The sequence below is a fragment of the Canis lupus genome, chromosome 11 (assembly GCF_003254725.2).
Source record: "Canis lupus dingo isolate Sandy chromosome 11, ASM325472v2, whole genome shotgun sequence".
In the NCBI taxonomy this organism is placed as follows: Eukaryota; Metazoa; Chordata; class Mammalia; order Carnivora; family Canidae; genus Canis; species Canis lupus.
This window is the reverse complement of record NC_064253.1, coordinates 46,943,041-46,965,382: the sequence shown is the minus strand read 5'-3', so window position 1 is coordinate 46,965,382 and position 22,342 is coordinate 46,943,041. Positions and strand designations below refer to the sequence as shown.

Genomic DNA, 22,342 nt, shown 5'->3' with positions numbered 1-22,342 from the left:
TAAACCTCTGAGCCACCCGGGACTGCCCACTACCTTTTATTTTCAAAAGGCATGGGTTAGACACACATAAAACAGCAGGTTTACAGTCATTTCTGTTTTTGTTGTTGTTTTTTTTATATGGTTTTTGTTTTGTATTCTTCTAACTCTTTAGACATCTTTAACTAGGTAAGCAATAATGCCTCCATTGACCAGTGGAGGCCTCTGGCAGTGACTCAACATCTTTTGGTTCATTTTTCCCTTAGACGAAGTTAAGGTGCCAAACCTAAAACAATTTTTCTATGCAAGATTTAGCATGGAAGGAATTATTGAAACCACAGGGTGGAAATTAATGATTAGCTTGAGATGCTATTAGCATACCAGCAGGCAAAAAGACTAAATGAGCTATGATCTGAAGTAAAATATGTCATCCTGGAAATTGCAAGTGATATGATGGAGAAACAATGCTGGGTAATAGGGGAGGAGAAGGAATGAGCTATTAGATTGAGAGGCAAGGAGACAAGCATTTAAATTAAGAGGACAGGACAATGAGACAGCGCCAGTTAAATGCACGAGAACCCAGACTGAATGACACTGGTTAGTGATTGCAGACAGGAAACAATCCATCAGCTGGGCTAGAATGCAGCACTAAGGGAACAGGGAAAGGAAAAGGATGCAAAAGGGCTTTCCTACTTAGATAAAGCCAGCAGAGCTAAAATTCATTCCAAGCACATTCCCCGAAGCGACATCATTAAGGGCTGCCGTGAGTAAAAGGCTCACTAATCAGAAAATTACTGCGGGAGAAAAATGGGGTGAGCCGATACGAAGAGACTGGGCAAATGTTTGAGATAATGTACAAGAAAAAAAGAACGCCACTCTGCACTTTTTTGACAAGGGGGGTATCAAAGTGCGTAGCTCTAGACGGAGAGAGAGGATGAGCGATAACCTCGGGAACTGGTTTCTTCGTTTTGGAAGGAAAGGTGAGTGAGTTTTTCTGTTGTCAACCTTAAAAATAAAAGAGCCAGTTAGTATACCAGCAAAATGAGTTTATTGAGGAATAGCAAAGGAATTGTAATTCAGGATAAGCAAACTGTGGCCAACCATAGGCAAATCTGAAGAGACAAAGGGGGTGGGGGCTCAGCTTTTATTCCGTTTTGGAGAAAATCTAAGAGGTTTGCTTTAAACAAAAGTTCACTGGGGAAGAACAAGAGTTGGAGGTGGCGGCCACTTCTCATTGGCTGCAGGCAGTGATTAGTGTGCTGTTTCTGGGCAAGAAAGGGTCCTTCTTCTATTTCTTAAAAGTGGGGGATGAAACTCCTGTGTGAACCAGCCTCTGTGGTCAGAGAATTCTTATCTCCCTTTCTGCTGATTGCAGTTGTCTGTGCCTGAGAGCTCCCCCTTCAGGGCTTTTCAAATCCATTTTAAATGAGGTTTCCTTTATTTATTTTCACAGTGTTTAACACTGTTACCTTCACAGTGATGTGCATGCTCTGCTTATAGCGTGGCATTCCATCCTGTGTGTCTGGCTCCAGGAAATCCGAGTGGGACTGAGAGAAATCAGCCTGCACCTGGCTGGCACTGCAAACAGGCCAGGGGAAATGAACATTAGGTTGGTTTTTCTATTTCCTGTAAGAATAGTTAATGAAACTAGCTAACAAATTAGCCCCTTTAATCACCAGAAAGCAATTTTTTCCACTATTAGACACAAAGCTATGGGGATTTCTGATTCCTACAAATTTCTAGGTTCAAAGTTGGATTACAGGTTCCAGCAAATCTTTTTAATAACAACAACCCCAAACTCAATAAGATTTGCAATCTCAGCACCCTCGTATCCAGACAATTTTTTTTTAATTGAAATTTATTTTTGCTATGGGCTTAGAAACTGAAAATAATGAATTTGATTTATAGGGTTTTTTTTTTTTTCATTTTAAGCAAAAAGAATTGAAGCCTTAGTAAAATAATCATCGATAGGATTTTTTTGAAGTGAACTCTCATTTTGTCAATAGTATTTCCAATCTGTTTCATTCATTAACAAACGTTTTTCTTTTCAAGTTTTGTTTCCAGAAACTAGGAACTGCATAGATGTGTAGGATACAGCTATTTCCTCATACAATCACACTTTAACATGGGAATCAACATTTTTAAGTTCAGTGGGGAAAATGCTGTTTTATTGATGTATATAACACAGAGTGAGGAGGCTAAGTTGACATTGTCAGCTTTCTTGGGTCATGAAGTAATTCTTCACAGGGAAGATGCTTGAGCTAGAACCTGAAGATTGAGAAGCGCTGGCCACTTAGGCGAAGTGGAAGTCATTTGGGGCTGACACCAGCACAAACAGGACGTTGATGTGAAACAACATGAGTAGGGATGTTATGTTTCTAAAAAGAGATGGAACATACAGAGTAAAGAAGAGTTATGTGTAGTAGGCAGGGGTTTAACCAATAGTAGAAGAGTTACACAACATAAAGATATGACACGGTTACCACCAGTTTATCACCCTCAGTTGGAGCTTTATTTTTTCATAAGAGCACATGACTTGCTTGTTCTGCCTCATTTGGTCTTGGTGATCAGGGACGATGTACACTGCTCTCAACAAATCAAATTTGTCACCACAGACTAGTTTGATCTATTGATTTGCTTTTTACTGGTTTAGCTACCTGCACAAAATATTTCAGAAAGGGCAACCAAAGAATATCCTATATTACATGTAACATAGGTGTCTCAGAATGCTGTCATTTTATGATTGGGAAAATCATAGTTCGTTTTCTCCTGTTTTTTGAGTTAACAAATTTCTCAACTCTTTAAATGTCTTATTAATTGGTAACAATGATTATTCAGACAGATGGCTTATTTAAGGAAAATAGTTACTTATATGTCCCTTGGGGAAGAACCATCTGCTCAGATCGGGTTTGGGGGTTCCAGATGTTGTCATTTCCCTTTAACCTATGGTGTCTTTGTAACCCATTGGTTCAACTGCGATGTAGTACTCTGTAGCGAATAACAGCTGGCTTAGATTATCCTCCCTGTCAAGACATGTAAAATACCTAGATACAGCCAAATATATTGCATTGAAGCTGAAGTTCTTTATCACATCTCTCCTTGCCTCACCTTTTGATTTGAAGCTTAAAACTTCCATTATTGGGGCACCTAGGTGGCTCAATTGGTTAAGCATCAGACTCTGGGTTTCTGCTCAGGCCCTGATCTCAGAGTCATGAGATTGAACCCTGTGTCAGGCTTTGCACTCAGTGCGGAATCTGCTTAAGACTTTCCCTCTGTGCCTCCCCACCATGCTGACTCTGTCTCTCTCTCTAAAGTAAATAAATCTTAAAAAAGAAAACAACTTAAAACTTCCATCATTAAAACTAGAGTGAGCATGAAAAAAATAATTAAAAATGGACAAATGACTGGAATAGACAGACATTTCTCTAAAGAAGATAAATAAGTGAACAATAACCACACAAAAAGATATCCATCAATAATACTTAGGGAAATGAAAATCAAAACGACAGTGAGATGCTTTCTCACACCCAGTAGTATTTTAGTATGGCTAGTATTTTAAAGCTGTTAGAACAAATAGAAAATGAGTGTTGAGTAGTGGCAAGAAACAAACAGAAAATGACAAGTCTGAAGTATTGACAAGATTATATCCAATACAATTGAAAGCAGGGATTTAGATATGTAGATACACATGCTCATAGCAGCATTATTCCTGATAGCTAAAAGGTGAAGCAACCCAGGTGTCCATTAATGGATGAATGGATAAACAAAATGCAGTATATACATATAATGGAATATTACTTAGCCTGTAAAGGGAGGAAATTAAAAACAAGTGACAACATGGATAAACCTTGATAATATTATGCTAAGTGAAATAAGCCAGTCACAAAAGGACAAAATGCTTTATTATTATTGGCACCTAGAATAGTAAAATTCAGAGAAAGAAGAATGATGGTTGCCAGGGGCTGAGAGTAGGGATAAAAGAGAGTTACTGTTTACTGGATATAGAGTTTCAATTTCAGAAAATGAACAGTCCTGGGGATGATGGCAAAAGTTGCATAATAATGTGAATCAACTGTATTTCATATTCCTGAACTGTACACTTACACTATTTTAAATGATAAATTTAATGTTACATATGTTTTAACACAATAATTAAATAACACTGTGAAGTTAGTTTGATTGTTTCTAATATTGTCAAAACTAGTAAAATGAGTTCTAAGTGAGAAGTTGTGCTGTACTTTTCCTTTCCAGTTTAGGAACAATTGATAGAAAAGTTTGTAGCATGTAACCTGTTTTCTTAACCTTTTATCTTTTACTCTAATAAGCCGATAAATGTATGATATATTCCAATAAAATTAAAATATTAGATTTTCATTTTGCCCATAGTCTTTAAATTTTTCATACTGGATCAAAGGTGGCAGCATAACAGCTTAACAAGGAAGCAAGACATGAGATCAGACTATAAAAGAAAGACACTAGTGAGATCACAATGAATCAGAGATCACAAATGTAAGCAAAATCAAGAGAGCATAAAACTAAAGTTTAGAGTATGGTGGGAGATATATATATATATATATAATATATATTATATATAATTACTATAGATATTATTATATATACATATATTATATATATAGCTATATATAATAAAAAATGAAAGAAATAATGAAAAAATATTTTTTTCCTTCTCCATACTCTACCCTATGTCACCTCCATGCATTGGAGCTCCATGTAATTCTTCCAGGACACCAACTTTCATTTCTGATGAAGAATGTGTCTCTGAATGCAAAAGCCTTCAAACCTGCCCAATTTCTCTCATCCATTCCCCATAGAGGTCTCATTTTCTTCTCCAAATCTAGTTTGTTTTGTATCAGCACAATTTTAAAAGTTGGGTGGAGATTATATATACATATATATAATTACAAGTCAGGAATTGACAGAACCTCAGAATCAAGAAAAATGCCACACAAAGCCATCACTGTTCAAAATTGAAAGAACTAAAGGAAAATTTGCATTGTAGCAACATTGGTAAATGAGATACACTGTGATGGGCTTCCCCATATACTTTTAAAGGCCTCATCTCTTCCGTATTCTTGTCCACTTCCACCAGTGGCAATCTATACTAGAGGTCTAATAGAATGATCATAACAATTACTGATGGTTATTTTTTACCAATAGCACATGTCAATATTAATAATAATGAAAACTAGCATCTATATAGCACTTGTCATGCTTCTTATATCTAAAGAGTGGTGGTTATACATTTTTCTGCACCGTTTCTGCAGCGTTGGGTTGTGGTTCTATATTAGAAGCAAAGATGATGCTAATAAGTACTTCTGATAATAATGCTAAGAAACTTCAGTGGTTTAAGATTCATGTCTTCAATTATATAAAAGTAGAGGGTAAACAATAAAAGTTTATGAAGAAGGTTAATTTTTAACTATTCACAAAAACTACACTGTTAATGCATAGTCTTTTATAAAAGGAATAATTCAAGTAAAGAAATGATATTGAATGCATTCATGGCTTACAATAGTTTAAAATAATTAGAATAAAAAAATTAGAATCGACTTAAATATTCAGTTGTAGGGAGATAATCATTTTAAAAATATGTAGCAACATGATAGCATTTATAAGCAGTAAGTGGGGAAAATGCAAGGTAAAAACGATACACTAAAATCATAATCATTTAGAAATATACCCATAAGACTTAGAGACTACACATAACTGTTGGTAAATGAAAATGTATGTGTTTTTTTCTTTTAAATTTCATCTCATGATACTTTGTTAGTTTAATAAGAAATATACAGCTTTAACTTGAATGGGGTTAGGAGCTTTTATGTAAATAATATTTACATCATTTCAGTAATATCTGGGAAACCTGTAAGGTAATTTCTGTTATCTCTGGGTAAAAGAGGAGGAGGAGGAAAAGGAGAGGAGGGGAAAGGGAAGACGACAAGGAAGAAGAAGAAAAGTAGTAATGGTAGTAGTGGAGGTGGTGATAGTAGTGGTTGTAATAGGAGGAGTAGTAGTAAATTAGGGTTAAACTGGTCACATAGTTATCAGGTGGAAGATCTGAGATTTGAAAAGGAATTGGTCTGCCTCTGAAACTTGCCATCTTTCTATTAGCCCTTCTCCACACTCTACCCCATGTCACCTCCATGCATTGGAGCTCCATGTAATTCTTCCAGGACACCAACTTTCATTTCTGATGAAGAATGGCAAATAGATGTGTCTCTGAATGCAAAAGCTTTCAAACCTGCCCCAATTTCTCTCACCCATTCCCCATAGAGGTCTCATTTTCTTCTCCAAATCTAGTTTGTTTTATATCAGCACAATTTTAAAAGTTGGGTAAAGAAAGTGTATTACCTCAAAATCTATATTCTCATACTAAAATGACCATATTTAAACTTTTAATTGTGAAATAATTTTAGACTTAATTTAATTAATTTTTACTTAATTTAGACTTTTTCAGTCAGCCTATACCAGAAAGTGTAGACTTAACACTTTGCAAAAATAGTGCAGAGGTTCCTATTTCTCATCAACTTCTACTCATGTTAACATCTGACATATCATAGTAAAATAATCAGGACCAGGAAATTAACATTGATACAATACTATTTATCAAATGACATATCCCATTCAAATTTCACCAGTTTTCACTAATGTCCTTTTTACATTTCAGAATCCAGTACAGGAGCCCACATGTTATTTTTTGTTTTCATTGTTGTTGTTTCTTTATTCTCTTCCTAATTCTCTAATTCTTAGTCTTATTTTTTTTTTAAGATTTTACTTATTTATTCATGAGAGACACAGAGAAAGAAGCAGAAATATAGACAGATGGAGAAGCAGGCTCCCTGTGGGGAGCCTGATACAGGACTAAATCTCAGGACCCCAGGATCATGACCTGAGCCAATGGCAGATGCTCAACCACTGAGCTACCCAGCTGCCCCAGTCTTACCTATTTTTTTTTATAATCTTGACTCTTGTGAATAGTACTACTGATTGTTTTGTAGAGGGTCCTTCAATTTGGGTTTGTCCGATGTTTTCTCATGATTGGACTGAGGTTATAAGTGTTTGGCATAAATACCAAAGAACAATGTCTTTGTGTCTTTTTCCTGGTGATACTAATTTTGATCACTTGATTAAAATGATGTTTGCTGGGTTACTCTTTCCATTTGTAATTAATATCTTGAGATACATATTTTAAAACTATGATAATACCCTGTTTCTTTTCCACTTTTCACCTGCTACTCTTAGTATCCTTTGGTAGACTGCCTGCAGCTCTTATGTCTGTAGGGTTTGCCTTCTACTGATGTTCTACTGAAATGTACTTTGAATCTACAGTAGCTAAAGGGTACATACATAACAAAAGACACATATACGTGTTTTTCCTTTCTTAGATCTTCAATTCCTATAGGGAATGTAAATGCATCTCTTAATACTATTCTTTCCCTTAATCAGCATTGAATTCCATGAAAAAATGCTAATTTCCTTCAGTCAGTAATTGTGTCTCACTTTTCTCAGGCACCTCATTTACTTTGAAACTAGAGTAGCATGAGTGGAAAAATAAGACCGTACTGTGTGCCATGAGTCTATTTCCTGCATAAATTCTGATGGAGAAACCATCAGCAATTTTCCTTTCAACATAATAGATGTCAACAACCAAAAAATCCCATTGATATTATTAAATACCCTCTAGTTCGGGCCATTAATGAAACAAAGGCATTTACATGTAAGAAAAATCTCTACAGGTACCTTTTGTTTCATTATTGTCTAGCCCTTCTTATTCTATTGTTATTTAAAAGAATCATAATCATAGACTGAGATGCTGTGTTCCCATAACACTAAAGGAAAAATTTCCCTCAAGTGCAATAGGGGGAATTCAGTGACTAGAAGAACCCCCATCCTCCTCCATTAAGAAGGAATTAGGAGAAACAATTTGTGGAGTAGGCTCACCTAAGCCTTTTTATGTGTTTTCCAGACAAGTCTTCCTTTGACTTCAATTTGTCTAAAATTAAAGACAGGCAGATAAGTGCTCTCTAAGATCTCCCATTTCATGGAGCTTTGAAAATATTAAACTGATAGAGGTCAGGTATAAATTAGACAGTTAAGCAACAGCATTGATTTTCCTAAATATATTTTTATTCATTTTATTTATGAATAACACTACTTCTTCTATTTGTTCCCCCTCCCTTTTTTTGGAAATTAACTCTGAAAAGTAGAAGGTAGGTTAAAAAATTAATCCTTATAATGTATATATGAGTAAGCTTATTTCTATCATTTGGATATTCAAATACTCATTATTTTATAAATTATATCAAGACATAAAAAGGGACATGCTCATTATTTTCTCTAACATACAACAGGTATTCATAGTGAAAGTTCTTTCAATTTACGTTTGTTTTTCAGTTGGCCTATACCAGAACAATCAGGCAAAATTGTTTAGTAAGTCACGTTAGTCTTTGCTTTCCCTTATTTTCCTTCTTTACTATATTCCACATACAAAGGTATGAATAGATTGAAGCTAGGATGTTCGTCTTAGCCATCTCTGTATTTTTAGTGCTTGTACAGTATTACCATATTGTAGGCATTCAGAATGTTTTGATTGAACTCGGCGAAATTGAGTGGGATGAAACGCAATCCACAATTGTCTCTGGTTAGGAATGAGAGATCTGGAGATGAAAACAGAGGATCTGAGGTCAAATCACAGCTCAATCACTCAACTGACACATAACATTTACCTGGCCCTCAGATAAAAAGTCTAAAGGAAAAAATATATTTTTTAAAATGTCCTTAGAGAATTGCCATGCAGATTAGACAGTGACATACTGAACTTCCTCTCCAATGACAAAATATGTCTCCATAATATGAATTGGTGTGATTACTGAGCCATAAAATCAAAGAATTTCTGGAATATACAATGCAAATGAGATTAGATCAAAAGCAAAGCAAAAGCATCATAACCCAATACACACAACATACAATGTAGTAAATGTCAGCAAGAAAATAATTTTGATACTCAGAGTTCTAAGTAAAAAATATCCTATTCTTTTTGTTTGTTTTAAATTTATTATTTATTTATTTATTTACTTACTTACTTATTTTTAGTTTCGTTTTTATTTAAATTCTAGTTAGTTAACATACAGTGTAATACTGGTTTCAGGAGTAGAATTTAGTGATTCTCACTTCTACACAACACCCAGTGTTCATCACAATCAGTGCCCTTCTTAATATCCATCCCCCCAGCCACCTCCCTTCCAGCAACCCTCAATTTGTTCCCTACAGTTAAGAGTCTCTTATGGTTTGCCTCCTTTTCTTCCCCTATGTTCATCTGTTTTGTTTCTTAAATTCCACATAGGAGTGAAATCAGATGGTATTTGTCTTTATTCTGACTTATTTCACTTAGTATAATATGTGGAAGCCAAGAAAATTAAGGCCATTCCACTTTAAGTTCATCATTAGCACAAGTACAGCCATCCCAGGCCCCTGTGAATAAGAGCTGAGATTTACATTACTTCAGTTACAGGAAGAAAACAGCTTACAGCTTAATGTCCTAGAAAGCCCCATATTAGAATAAGAACAGAGCCCAAACCAAGGGCAGGAAGCCCCATATTAGAATAAGAATAGAACTCAATGCCCTTGAAGGCCCCATATCAAAATGTAAAAAGAACTTGAGGAATTCCTCCACCCCTTCTGGAGGTCCCCTAGACCAGCCCTTAAAACTAAGCTGAAACCCAACTCGGGGTCTAAGTCCCTGCTCCACTGTGTTGGGTATACTTGGACCCAAGCTCGAGCTTGTAAATAAGCCCTCGTGTGTTTGCATCGGTGTCGGCTCCTTGGTGGTTTCTCAGATTGGCAATCTTGGGCACAACATAATACACTATAGTTCCATCCATGTTGCAAATGGCAAGATTTCATCTGATATTCCATATATGTGTGTGTGTGTGTGTGTGTGTGTATACACTCACATCTTCTTTATCCACTTATCAGTCATTGGGCATTTGGGTTATTTTCTCAATTGGCTATTGCTGATAATGCTGCTATAAACACCAGGGTGCATGTGCCCCCTCAAATAAGTATGTTTGTATCCTTTGCAATACCTACTAGTGCAATTGCTAGGTGGTAGGGTAGCTCTGTTTTTAGCTTTTCGAGGAAACCCCTTACTGTTTTCCAGAGTAGCTGCACCAGCTTACATTCCCACCAACAACATAAGAGTGTTCCCCTTGCTCTGCATCCTTACCAACGTTTGTTATTTCCTCTGTTAATTTTAGTCATTCCTACAGGTGTGAGGTGGTATCTCATCACAGTTTTGATTTGAATTTCCCTGATGATGAGTGATGTTGGACATCTTTTCATGTGTCTGTTAGCTATCTGGATGCCTTCTTTGGAAAAATGTCCATTCATGTCTTCTGCCCAATTTCTTAGCTGGGATGTTTCTTGGGTGTTGAGTTTGATAGGTTTATACAGATTTCAGATACTAGTGTTTATTCAGATATGTCATTTACATATATCTTATCTCATTCCAGAGATTGCCTTTTACTTCTCTTTTTAATAATTTTTTATTGGATTTCAATTTGCCAACATATAGCATAACACCCAGTGCTCACCCCGTCAAGTGCCCCCCAGTGCCCATCATCCAGTCATCCCAACCCCCCACCCACCTCCCTTTTCACCACCCCTTGTTTGTTTCCCAGAGTTAGGAGTCTCTCATGTTCTGTCACCATCCTGATATTTCCCACTCATTTTCTCTCCTTTCCCCTTTATTCCCTTTCACTATTTTCTATATTCCTCAAATGAATGAAACCATATAATGTTTGTCCTTCTCCAATTGACTTATTTCACTCAGCATCATACTCTCCAGTTCTATCCACGTTGAAGCAAACGGTGGATATTTGTCGTGTCTAATGCGTGAGTAATAGTCCATTGTATGTATAGACCACATCATCTTTATCCATTCATCTTTCACTGGACACTGAGGCTCCTTCCACAGTTTGGCTATTGGGGACATTGCTGCTATAAACATTGGGGTGCTGGTGTCCCGGCGTTTCACTGCATCTGTACCTTCAGGGTAAATCCCCAGCAGTACAATTACTAGGTCGTAGAGTAACTCTATTTTTAACTCTTTGAGGAACTTCCACACAGTTTTCCAGAGTGGTTGTACCTACCAGCAGTGCAAGAGCATTCCCCTTTCTCCAAATCCTCTCCAAAATTTGTTGTTTGCTGTCTTAATTTTCCCCATTCTCACTGGCGTGAGGTGGTATCTCATTGTGGTTTTGATTTGTGTTTCCCTGATGGCAAGTGATACGGAGCATTTTCTCATGTGCTTGTTGGCCATGTCTATGTCTTCCTCTCTGAAATTTCTGTTCATGTCTTTTGCCCATTTCATGATTGGATTGTTTGCTTCTTTGCTGTTGAGTTTAATAAGTTCTTTATAGATCTTGGATATTAGCACTTTATCTGATATGTCATTTGCAAATTATTCTCCCATTCTGTAGATTGTCTTTTAGTTTTGTTGACTATTGCTTTCCCTGTGCAGAAACTTATCTGATTAAGTCCCAATAATTCATTTTTGCTTTTGTTTCCCTTACCTTCATAGATATATTTATGTATCTTGCAAGAAGTTGCTGTGGCCAAGTTCAAAAGGGTGTTGCCTGTGTTCTCCTCTAGGATTTTGATGGATTCTTGTCTCACATTGAGATCTTGCATCCATTTTGAGTTTATCCTTTGTGTATGGTGCAAGAGAGTGGTCTAGTTTCATTCCTCTGCATGAGGCTGTCCAATTTTCCCAGCACCATTTATTGAAGAGACTGTCCTTTTTCCAGTAGATAGTCTTTCCTGCTTGGTCCAATATTTGTTGACCATAGAGTTGAGGGCCCATTTCTGGATTCTCTATTCTGCTTCATTGATCTATGTGTCTGTTTTTGTGCCAGTACCACACTGTCTTGATGATCACATTTTTGTAGTATAACCTGAAATCTGGCATTGTGATGCCCCCAGATATGGTTTTCTTTTTAATATTCCCCTTGCTATTTGGGGTCTTTTCTGATTCCACACAAATCTTAAGATGATTTGTTCCAACTCTCTGATGAAAGTCCATAGTATTTTGATAGGGATTGCATTAAATGTGTAAATTGCCCTGGGTAACATTGACATTTTCACAATATTAATTCTGCCAATCCATGAGCATGGAATATTTTTCCATCTCTTTGTGTCTTCCTCAATTTCTTTCAGAAGCGTTCTATAGTTTTTAGGGTATAGATCCTTTACCTCTTTGGTTAGGTTTATTCCTAGGTATCTCATGCTTTTGGGTGCAATTGTAAATGGGATTCACTCCCTAATTTCTCTTTCTACAGTCTCATTGTTAGTGTATAGAAATGCCACTGATGTCTGGGCATTGAATTTGTATCCTGCCACATTGCTGAATTGCTGTATGAGTTCTAACAATCCTGGGGTGGAGTCTTTTGGGTTTTCTATGTACAGCATCATATCATCTGCAAAGAGGGATGTTTGACTTCTTCTTTGCCAATTTGAATGCCTTTTATTCCTTTTTGTTGTCTGATTGCTGAAGCTAGGACTTCTAGTACTATGTTGAATAGCTGTGGTGAGGGTGGACATCCCTGTCTTATTCCTGATCTTAGGGGAAAGGCTCCCAGTGTTTTCCCATTGAGAGTGATATTTGCTATGGGATTTTCATAGATGGCTTTTAGGATGCTGAGGAATGTTCCCTCTATCCCTATACCCTGAAGAGTTTTGATCAGGAATGAATGCTGTATTTTGTCAAATGCTTTCTCTGCATGTATTGAGAGGATCATATGGTTCTTGTTTTTTCTCTTGCTAATGTGATCTATCACATTGATTGCTTTATGAGTGTTGAACCAGCCTTGCATCCTGGGGATAAATCCCCCTTGGTCATGGTGAATAATCTTAATGTACTGTTGAATCCTATTGGCTAGTATCTTCTTGAGAATTTTTGCATCTGTGTTCATCAGGGATATTGGTCTATAATTCTCCTTTTTGGTGAAGTCCATTTCTGGTTTGGAATTAAGGTGATGCTGGCCTCATAGAACGAAATTGGAAGTATTCCATCCCTTTCTATCTTTTGGAACAGCTTTAGTAGAATAGGCATTGTTTTTTCTTTAAACATTTGATAGAATTCCCCTGGGAAGCCATCTGGCCCTGGACTTTTGTGTCTTGGGAGGTTTTTGATGACTGCTTCAATTTCCTCCCTGGTTATTGGCCTGTTCAGGTTTTCTATTTCTTCCTGTTCCAGTTTTGGTAGTTTCTGATTTTCTAGAAATGCATCCATTTCTTCTAGATTGACTTATTTACTGATGTATAGCTGCTCATAATAAATAAATAATGCTGCTATAAACATCAAAGTACCATGTACTCTTCCTAGAGTACCATGTATTACTTCTGTATCCTTTGGGTAAACACCTAGTTAGGGTACTTTCTGAATGGTGTGGTAGTTCTGTTTTTAGCTTTTTTGAGGAACCTCTATACTGTTCTCCAGAGTAGTTGCACCAGTTTCATTCTCATCAACAGTAAAAGGGAGTTCCCCTTTCTTTGTATTCTCACCAACACCTGTTGAGTCCTGTATTGTTAACTGTAGCCATTCTAAGAGATGTGAGGTGGTATCTCACTGTGGTTTTGATTTGTATTTCCCTGATGATGAGTGATGATGAGCATCTTTTCATGTGTCTATTAGCCATTTGTATGTCATCCTTGGAGAAATGTCTATTCATATCTTCTGCCCATTTCTTAACTGGATTATTTGGGTGTAGGGTTTTCAGTTTGATGAGTTCTTCATAAATTTTGGGTACTAACCCTTTATCAGATATGTCATATACAAATATCTTCTCTCATTCCATAGGCTGCTTTTTAGTTTTGTTGGTTGTTTCCTTTGCTATGCAAGAGGCTTTTTATCTTTATGAGATCCCAATAGTTCATTTTAGCTTTTTGTTTCTCTTGATCCTAGCAATGTGTAGTAAGAAATTGTTATGGTTGAGGTCAAAGTGGTTGCTTCCTATGTTCTTCTCTAGAATTTTTATGGTTTCTTGTCTCACATTTAGCTCTTTAATCCATTTAGAATTTATTTTTGTGTATGGTGTAAAAAAGTAGTCAAGTTTCAGTCTTCTGCATGCTGCTGTCCAGTTTTCCCACCACCATTTGTTGAAGAGACTTTTCCATTGGATACTCTTTACTGATTTGTCAAAGATTAGTTGCCCATATAGTTGCAGGTCCATTTCTGGGTTTTCTATGTTGTTCCATTGATATATGTGTCTGTTTTTGTGCTAGTATCATACTGTCTTGATGACTATAGTTTGTAATAGAACTTAAAGTCTGCCATCACGGTGCCTCCAGCTTTGGTTTTCTTTCTCAAGATGGCTTTGACTTTCAGGATCTTTTGTGTTTCTATACAGATTTAAGGATTGTTTCTTCTAGCTCTGTGAAAAACGCTGTTGGTATTTTTATAGAGATTGCATATTAAATGTGTAAACTGCCTTGGGTACTATAGATGAAAAATATCCTATTCTTAAAAGCTGTGCCTATCTCAGGATCATTTTCTTTCTAAAGTGAACCTAATTTCTACCTAGAAGAAGATCTCCTGTGTAGGACTTAGAATCTGAAGAAAGAGAACATAGCTGGACTTCCCAAATAAAAAGAAAAGGAAAGACTCCATCGATAAAAGAAATTTGTTGAAATACTATCACCTTCTTATCTTGGAAATTAGTGGTCTCATAAAATAATAAAGAAAAATCTGTTATTTGGCACATACTGCAAACTTAAAAGCTACTTTACTAGAATGTGCTGTTAATGCTCATTTAAAAGGGAGGAAATTGGGAAAACAGGCCTATATACCTGCAAGGAAAACACATACCAAGTATTTCTACTTGACCCACTTAATTCTCCATTCAAAAATGTGAGAAAAAAACCCTGATCATGTGACAGTTTTAAAAAGTGGAAACAAACACCTATTTGAAAGAGGAACAAGATGTGCAAACAGAAAATCTGATGTAGGGGTATAACGTAAAAATTAGCTAGTCCATGTTATTAAAAACATATGAATAGTCTTATCTCTATGAAACAAGTACAAAAAGATTTATCAGGAATTAATAAAATTACAAAATAACTTTAAGAGAATGGCTAATTAATAAAGTGAATGCAGCTCTACATTTAATTAGTAATCACTAAGTTCTTTTGGTGAAAAATATCCTAGAATCTAAGACGAGGAAAGAACAGTGAAAAATATGAAAACGTTTTGAGATAGGGAGCATTAGTCCACCTAAGAAACAGTTAGCAACAATATGATAGAGCAGTATTTTCCTAATCTAATTTTATACTTGCAAAAGTATAATTTTATACTTGCAAAATGAGCAAATCCACTGTTATAAACAGAAGTAAAAAATAATATGCTCCTATATATTTCAGATATATGATCTTGATTATTGACAATATTACTTACAGGAAGATGAAATTGGCTACCTGAAATGAATATGTCATTGGCATGACTTCCAGTTACCAACACATGAAGATAAAAGGTAATGTTAAATTTTCTTTAAAATTCTGAAAATGTTAATTTTATCTAAAAATTCTATATCTAGGGAATCTAGCATCAAAATTATGTGTGTACATGTGTATGTTCAGGGAAATGAATCCCTACTTCTATTTGAAAAAATACTAAATATCTTATGACAAAAGACTGGGAAAGAAAAGGAAAATAATCAACATGAAATATCACAGAAACAGATTGTACTTGACTGCAGCCACTGAGACATCAGTGAATCATGGGAGGAATTAAATGAAATTTCACTTCACTTTATAAGGACTGGAAAATTTCCTTCAAGTAGCATGTTCACTTTTCTATGTATATAAACACACTGCTTATCCTACATTTCTGTTTATATGATGCATTCGAATTGTCTTACAAACTCAGTGTATGCACCAAGCATTTCCAAACATCTCCAGCAACCTGGGTTAGGTATACATTTTATACTGTTTGAAAGTTCTTAATCTTGTCTATTCAGAACAATTCTGTTCTGTTACATCAGAACAATTAATTTCACAAAGTGAAACCCTACCCTCTACAAGCATTCTCCCAAGAAGAAGAAAATGTGACATTTTTCTTTCTGGAGAACTGGTCTGTCAGCATTTTCACAATAGGAAGTGTTTTCAGGCACATCAGAGGTGATAAAAGAATCAATTTCTTTTGAATTTAGTGAGAAGAAAAATATTCAAAAAGAAAAGCTTCATAATTACAGTCAGTGAAGTAATATGAAAAGGACAAGATAAACCAATTCATGTTCCATATGCAAAGAAAAATATAAAATAATGAAAGTGAATATGTTTAGAAAACATATTCTGTCTGTGCAAAGAAGTACCCCACATTTCTAGGCATAATTTTATTTATTTATTTTATTTTTTTTAGGCATAATTTTAGATCAGAAAGGAGATGGAACATTTGTAACATACATATAAGGCTCTGAATTTAACATTACCTACACATAAACAGTAATTCACATTTTCATAAATAGGCCTTTTTTCTGTTGCAAATATTATAGAGAAGGTGTCTCAAGGGAGAGACCATATTGACGCCTATCTCTTATTCATTATCATATTTTCAACTGTCATACTTAGGCTTTTAATTCCTTTCACTGGTGTCTCAAATACTATAGCGGGCAACCATTTAAAGAAGCTTGTTGGGTTTCTATTTGCTGCAATAAAAGTTACACAAAGTTCATGGTTTAGAACAACACGAATTAATTATTTTATAGTTCTGTAGGTGAGAAGTCCAACACAGATCTCACTGGGCTAAGTGCTAAAATCAGGGTGTCAGCAAGGTTGTATTACTTCCTGGAGGCTCTAGGGAGACTCCATTTTCTATTTTTCCAGCTGACAGTGGCCACATACATTAATTGGTGGGAGCCCCCTTCTTCGGTCTTCAAAGCCTGTGTTGTATCTCTCTGACTATTCTTCTGAGGTCACAGCTCCTTCTGACTCTGACCCCAGCCAAGAAAGGGTCTTTTATGTGTGTATGTATGTATGTATTATTTTATTTTACTTTATTTTATTATTATTTTATTTTTTAAAGATTTTATTTATTTATGAGAAACATAGAGAGAGACACACAGAGAGAGGCAGAGACACAGGCAGAAGGAGAAGCAAGCTCTGTGCAGGGAGCCTGACATGGGACTCGATTCCGGATCTCCAGGGTCACACCCCAGGCTGAAGGCGGTGCTAAACCGCTGAGCACCCAGGGCTGCCCAGAAAGGGTCTTTTCTTTTTCTTTTTATTTATTTATTTATTTATTTATGATAGGCACACAGTGAGAGAGAGAGAGAGGCAGAGACACAGGCAGAGGGAGAAGCAGGCTCCATGCACCGGGAGCCCGACATGGGATTCAATCCCGGGTCTCCAGGATCGCGCCCTGGGCCTAAGGCAGGCGCCAAACCGCTGTGCCACCCAGGGATCCCCAGAAAGGGTCTTTTAAAGGCTCATATGATTAGATGGGACCCTTCTAGGTTAATCTAATATAATCTCACATCTCAAGGAATTAACCTTAATCATAGCTGCAAGGGCCCTTTTGCCATGTAAGGTAACATGTTACAGGTTCCAGTGACTAAGATATGGATATATTTAGGGGTCCATTATGCTGCCTATGACAATTTACCTTCAACAATGCAAAGATTCACATTCTTCCACATACACATTATATGTACCTGATCACAGCATTCTAAAAAAGTGTCAACCCATTATAACATCAATTAAAATTCAAAACCTTACCTAAGTCTCATTAACTCAAAAGTCCAAAACTCATCAGGCCAATCATCAAAATTAGATATGGGTGATGTTCCAGAAATAATCTCTTCCAGGGCATCCTATCTATGGATTTATGGAACTAAAGAGGTAAATAATCCATTCCTGAAATATTGGGAGGCAGGCATAATATAACAGATACAGAAATTCTGGTTCAAGAAAGTAAAAAATGGAAAAAGTGTCATTGGCTCCAAGAAATTAAAAAATCCACATGAAAAAACTCCATTAGATTTCAAATCTTGAGATTAATCTTAGGTGCCTCAGCTACTCAGGCTCTCAGTTCTGACTTCTGAGGCATCATTCATTTCTCATGAATAGTAGTATATTTTTTGTATCTGGGTAGTCTTAGCCTACTTCCTTTGTATAGAAATTTGTGTTTCCATCAACTTTAGTTTTGTAGTCTCTATATTCCTTTAAATTCCCAGCCAACAATGTTTCTACTGGTTAAAATTCTGGACTCTTGAGGGTCTCTTGTACATGTCATGGTATTCACTCCATTAGCCAAGATTTTCCACAGATCTTTTCTAAATAATCCCATTTCTGTGTTTGGCCTGTGGAGATGGCCTAAGGATAATGCTAGAACTTCTTAGATGTTCTCCAGTTAGACTGAAGTTATAAGTGAGACAATATTTTGAGCTCCTCAAAGAGCCACTGGTATGAATGAATATTATGACATTTTGCTTCTCCGAGGTATTAGCAAAAAGTGGTAATACCATGGATGGCTTTTTCCTCTGAATCGTGATTGATTTACTAGTGGTGAATCTTTTAATTTTGGTGATTTTTCTTTTTCAGTCTGACTTGAGAACTTCCAGAATCATTCAAGATTCTTTACATTTTTATTTTTCTGTCTGTTTAATAATTCTTGCTCAGTTTATCTTTTCCTTCTACCATTTGACTTTCAGCAGCAAGAAACCAGGCTTCATCTGTTTAGAAATTTCCCCAGTTTAATCACTTACCAATTCTGTTCTCCACATATCTGAAGGACCCAATTCTGCTAAGCATTCTGCCTTTCTACAGCAAAAATTTTCTTCCTTCTGGTTTCCAATAGCGTGTTCCTCATTTTCTTCTCTGCCTTTACCAGCTGTTGCTTTTATTTCCATATTTTTACTAATGGTCTGTTCATAAAGATTTTGGATTCTGTAAGGTGATTTATGTTTTCTCAGACCTGTTCTTCACTTTTTTCTGAGTCCTCACTAAGAGTAGCTTACATCTGTATTTTTACTAACAATTTGTTCAAGGAAGTCTAGCCTTTTTCTATTAGGCTCCTCAAAATTTTTCTAGTCTCTTCCCATAGCCCGACTACAAAGCGATTTTCACATTTTTACATTTTACATTTTCACATATTGGTTTCAGCAGCATTTCACTTCTGGTACTGAATACATATTAGTTTAATATTGCTGGTATATTGAATTACCCCCAAAATAGTGATTTAATCATTACAAATTTATGGTGTTACAGATCTGTAGGTTAGAATTGTAGCACAGGCCTTATTGGGCTTAAATTAATTTACCAGCACAGCTACATTCTTTGTGGACTCTAGGGCAGAATCGGATTCCTTGCCTGTCCTAGCTTTTGATGGTTAACCACCTTTCTTGGCTATTAGCCCCTTTCCTTCTTCTGAATCTAATGATATGGCATCTCTCTGACCATTCTCACATCACATTTTTTTTTCCTGACTGCAAATGGAAAATATAGTCTTCTTTTAATGATATCTGTCCTGAGATTAAGCCCTGGATATCGAGAATCTTTTCATCTCAAGATCCTTAACTTTAATCATATCTGCAAAGTTCATTTTGTCTTGCAAGGTAATGTACACATAGGTTCTGGGGATGAGGATTAGAATGTGGACATCTTTGTGACCCATTCATCTGAATGGCTTGATTAGGGGGGCCTCATCTGAATGGACTTGATCACTATCAAGAGCTTCTTTTTCTCTTGCAGTGCTTGCTGCCCCACACCTCCATCTTTTTCATCTTTGAATAAGTGTGACCATCTAGCTAATCATTTGGTCAATTAGCTTTGCTCCCTTAATCTCTATGGGTTTCTTGGCAGCTGACAATGGATATGGACTCAGATTATTGTAGACCTTTTCAAAGCCTAGGTTCTCCAAGAAACAGACTGAAGAGTAGAATGTACATTGTAGGAAGTTTGTTAGGGAGTATTTTGGAGATCTTCACTATAGAAAGAGAGGGAAAGGAGCAGTAGTGTTTGGTGGAGAAGAAGATTAGGCTGCAAGATAGTCTTGCCAAAAAACTCAGGTGGCTATATATTAGAGAAGGAGTTTCTAAAGCTAGGTGTACCCTTTAAATTATTCTGTGTACAGCGAGAGGACTAAGTCTTTATGCTGTGGAATCTATGAACCCTTCAATGCAGGCTGCCCACAGAAGAGTGAGGCAGTCTCTCCAAGCAGGGCAACTTCCAGAGGGAGCTGACATTTGAGAGCCATCAGACATCAGACAGCAGCATTCATAGCAGCAGGAGAAATAAGCCTTTCAGGCTTGAATGGGGATATGGGAAGGGCATCACACCATCTACTATTCCTCCAGGGTTTGATTTCTTAACCTACATCTAATCTTTGCCTATATGTTCTTATAATATATGTGTTAAATATTACTCTAGTGATGATGTCTGCCCAAGTCACTCATATTGCTATTACCCAAAATTTGTGTTAAAACTGAGCATTTGCTTGTTTATGTATGCCTTTTGGAGTGCCATTCTCTCTTGTTAACAAATGCTGCCTAATCATCCTGTCTCATTTGAGATTTGATGTACTAAAATAAATTGGGTGGACTAAAGAAGGCAGTTTCCCCATACACAAGGCTATTTTCTACAATAACCCAACATCTAATTTAGTCTACTGAGTAGGATGGTGTTAGGTAAGAGGAAGCCAGTACTTCACATCCTAAAGTTACCTGCAAATGAGAATTAGAGCTGAGAATTCTTCCTCTTTTATTATCCTGTGCACAATGACATGGGTAGATTTGGAGTCAGAGCTGTATTAAAATGCAAGATCCAACATTTACTGATTTTGTGACCAAAGGCAAAAAATCTTAACTACATTGATCCTCACTTCCCTTACTTGGAAAATTTAAATAACATCCTAATACTCTCTATATGCTGAAAAACATTGTGATATAAGATCTCTGCAGGTGGCATAGAATTATTGTTCATAATGCATCAATTTTTGCTAGGTCATTATTAAATCCTTAATAATCTTTCACCTCTCTTTCCCTTCTGTTGGCCACCATCCTCATTATGTACTTAGTACGTACATATTTATTAAGCCTAGAAATATAAATAAAAATTTAACATACAAAATAGTTGTTTCCAGAAGATATAAAGGATTTTAGGTAAGCTGAAATATATAATATGCTTTATTTGCATCTTTATAGGTACTTTTATTTTTGTGAACATAAACTTTGTATGTACACACACAAAAAAATTAGAACCTAAAAATTTAGAACCTAAATTTGAATTGGGGACATTATCTATGTTACATCTCTGCAAAATAGAGAGGCATATAAACATAAATTATATTTGTTATTTTCAGATTTTAAAGTATATATATTCCTAATTTACAAATATAGTAATTAAATTTGCTTTAGAGTGAGAATAAATGTCGTCTGAACTTTTTTAAAAAGATTTCAATTATAGTTAGCTAACATACAGTATAATATTAGTTTCAGGTATACAATATAGTGATTCAACACTTCCATGCATCACCCAGGGTTCATCACAACAAATGTATTCCTTAATTCCCATTACCAATTTCCCCTATCTCCACACCTACCTCAGTCTAGAAACCATCAGTTCTCTATAGTTAAGAGTTTTCTCGATTTGCTTCTCTCTTTTTCTTCCCTTTGCCCATTTGTTTTTTTTCTTAAATTCCACATATGAGTGAAATCATATGGTATTTGTTTTTCTCTTACTTATTTCACTTAGCATTAGACTCTCTAGCTCCATCCATGTTATTGCAAATGGCAAGATTTCATTGTTTTTATGGCTGAATAATATTCCACTGTGTGTATAAGTGTGTGTGTGTGTGTGTGTGTGCGTGTGTACACATACCACATCATCTTTATCCATTCATCAATCAATGGACATTTGGGTTGCTTCCATATCTTGACTATTGTACATAATGCTGCAGTAAACACAGTGATGCATGTATCCCTTTGAATTAGTGTTCTTGTATTTTTTGAGTAAATACCCAGTAGTGCAATTGCTGGATCATAGGGTAATTTTATTTTTAGCTTTCTGAGGAAACTTCATACTGTTTTCCACAATGACTGCACTAGTTTGCATTCCCACCAACAGTGCAAGAGGGTTTTCCTTTCTCCACATCCTCAGCAACACCTATTATTTCTTGTATTGTTAATTTCAGTGACTCTGAAGGATGTGAGATGGTATTTCATTGTTGTTTTGACCTGTATTTCCCTGATGGCCAGTGATGATAAACATGTTTTTTTCATGTGTCTGTTAGCCATCTGTAGGTCTTTATGGAGAAAACTCAATTCATGTCTTCTGCCCATTTTTAATTGGATTACTT

General features: G+C 36.1%; 1 pseudogene; it reads left to right on the top strand.

Moving 5' to 3' along the window:
• Positions 1–616: 616 nt before the first annotated feature.
• LOC112650332 (importin subunit alpha-1-like) overlaps positions 617–22,342 on the top strand; it is a 273,740-nt pseudogene continuing 252,014 nt past the window's right edge.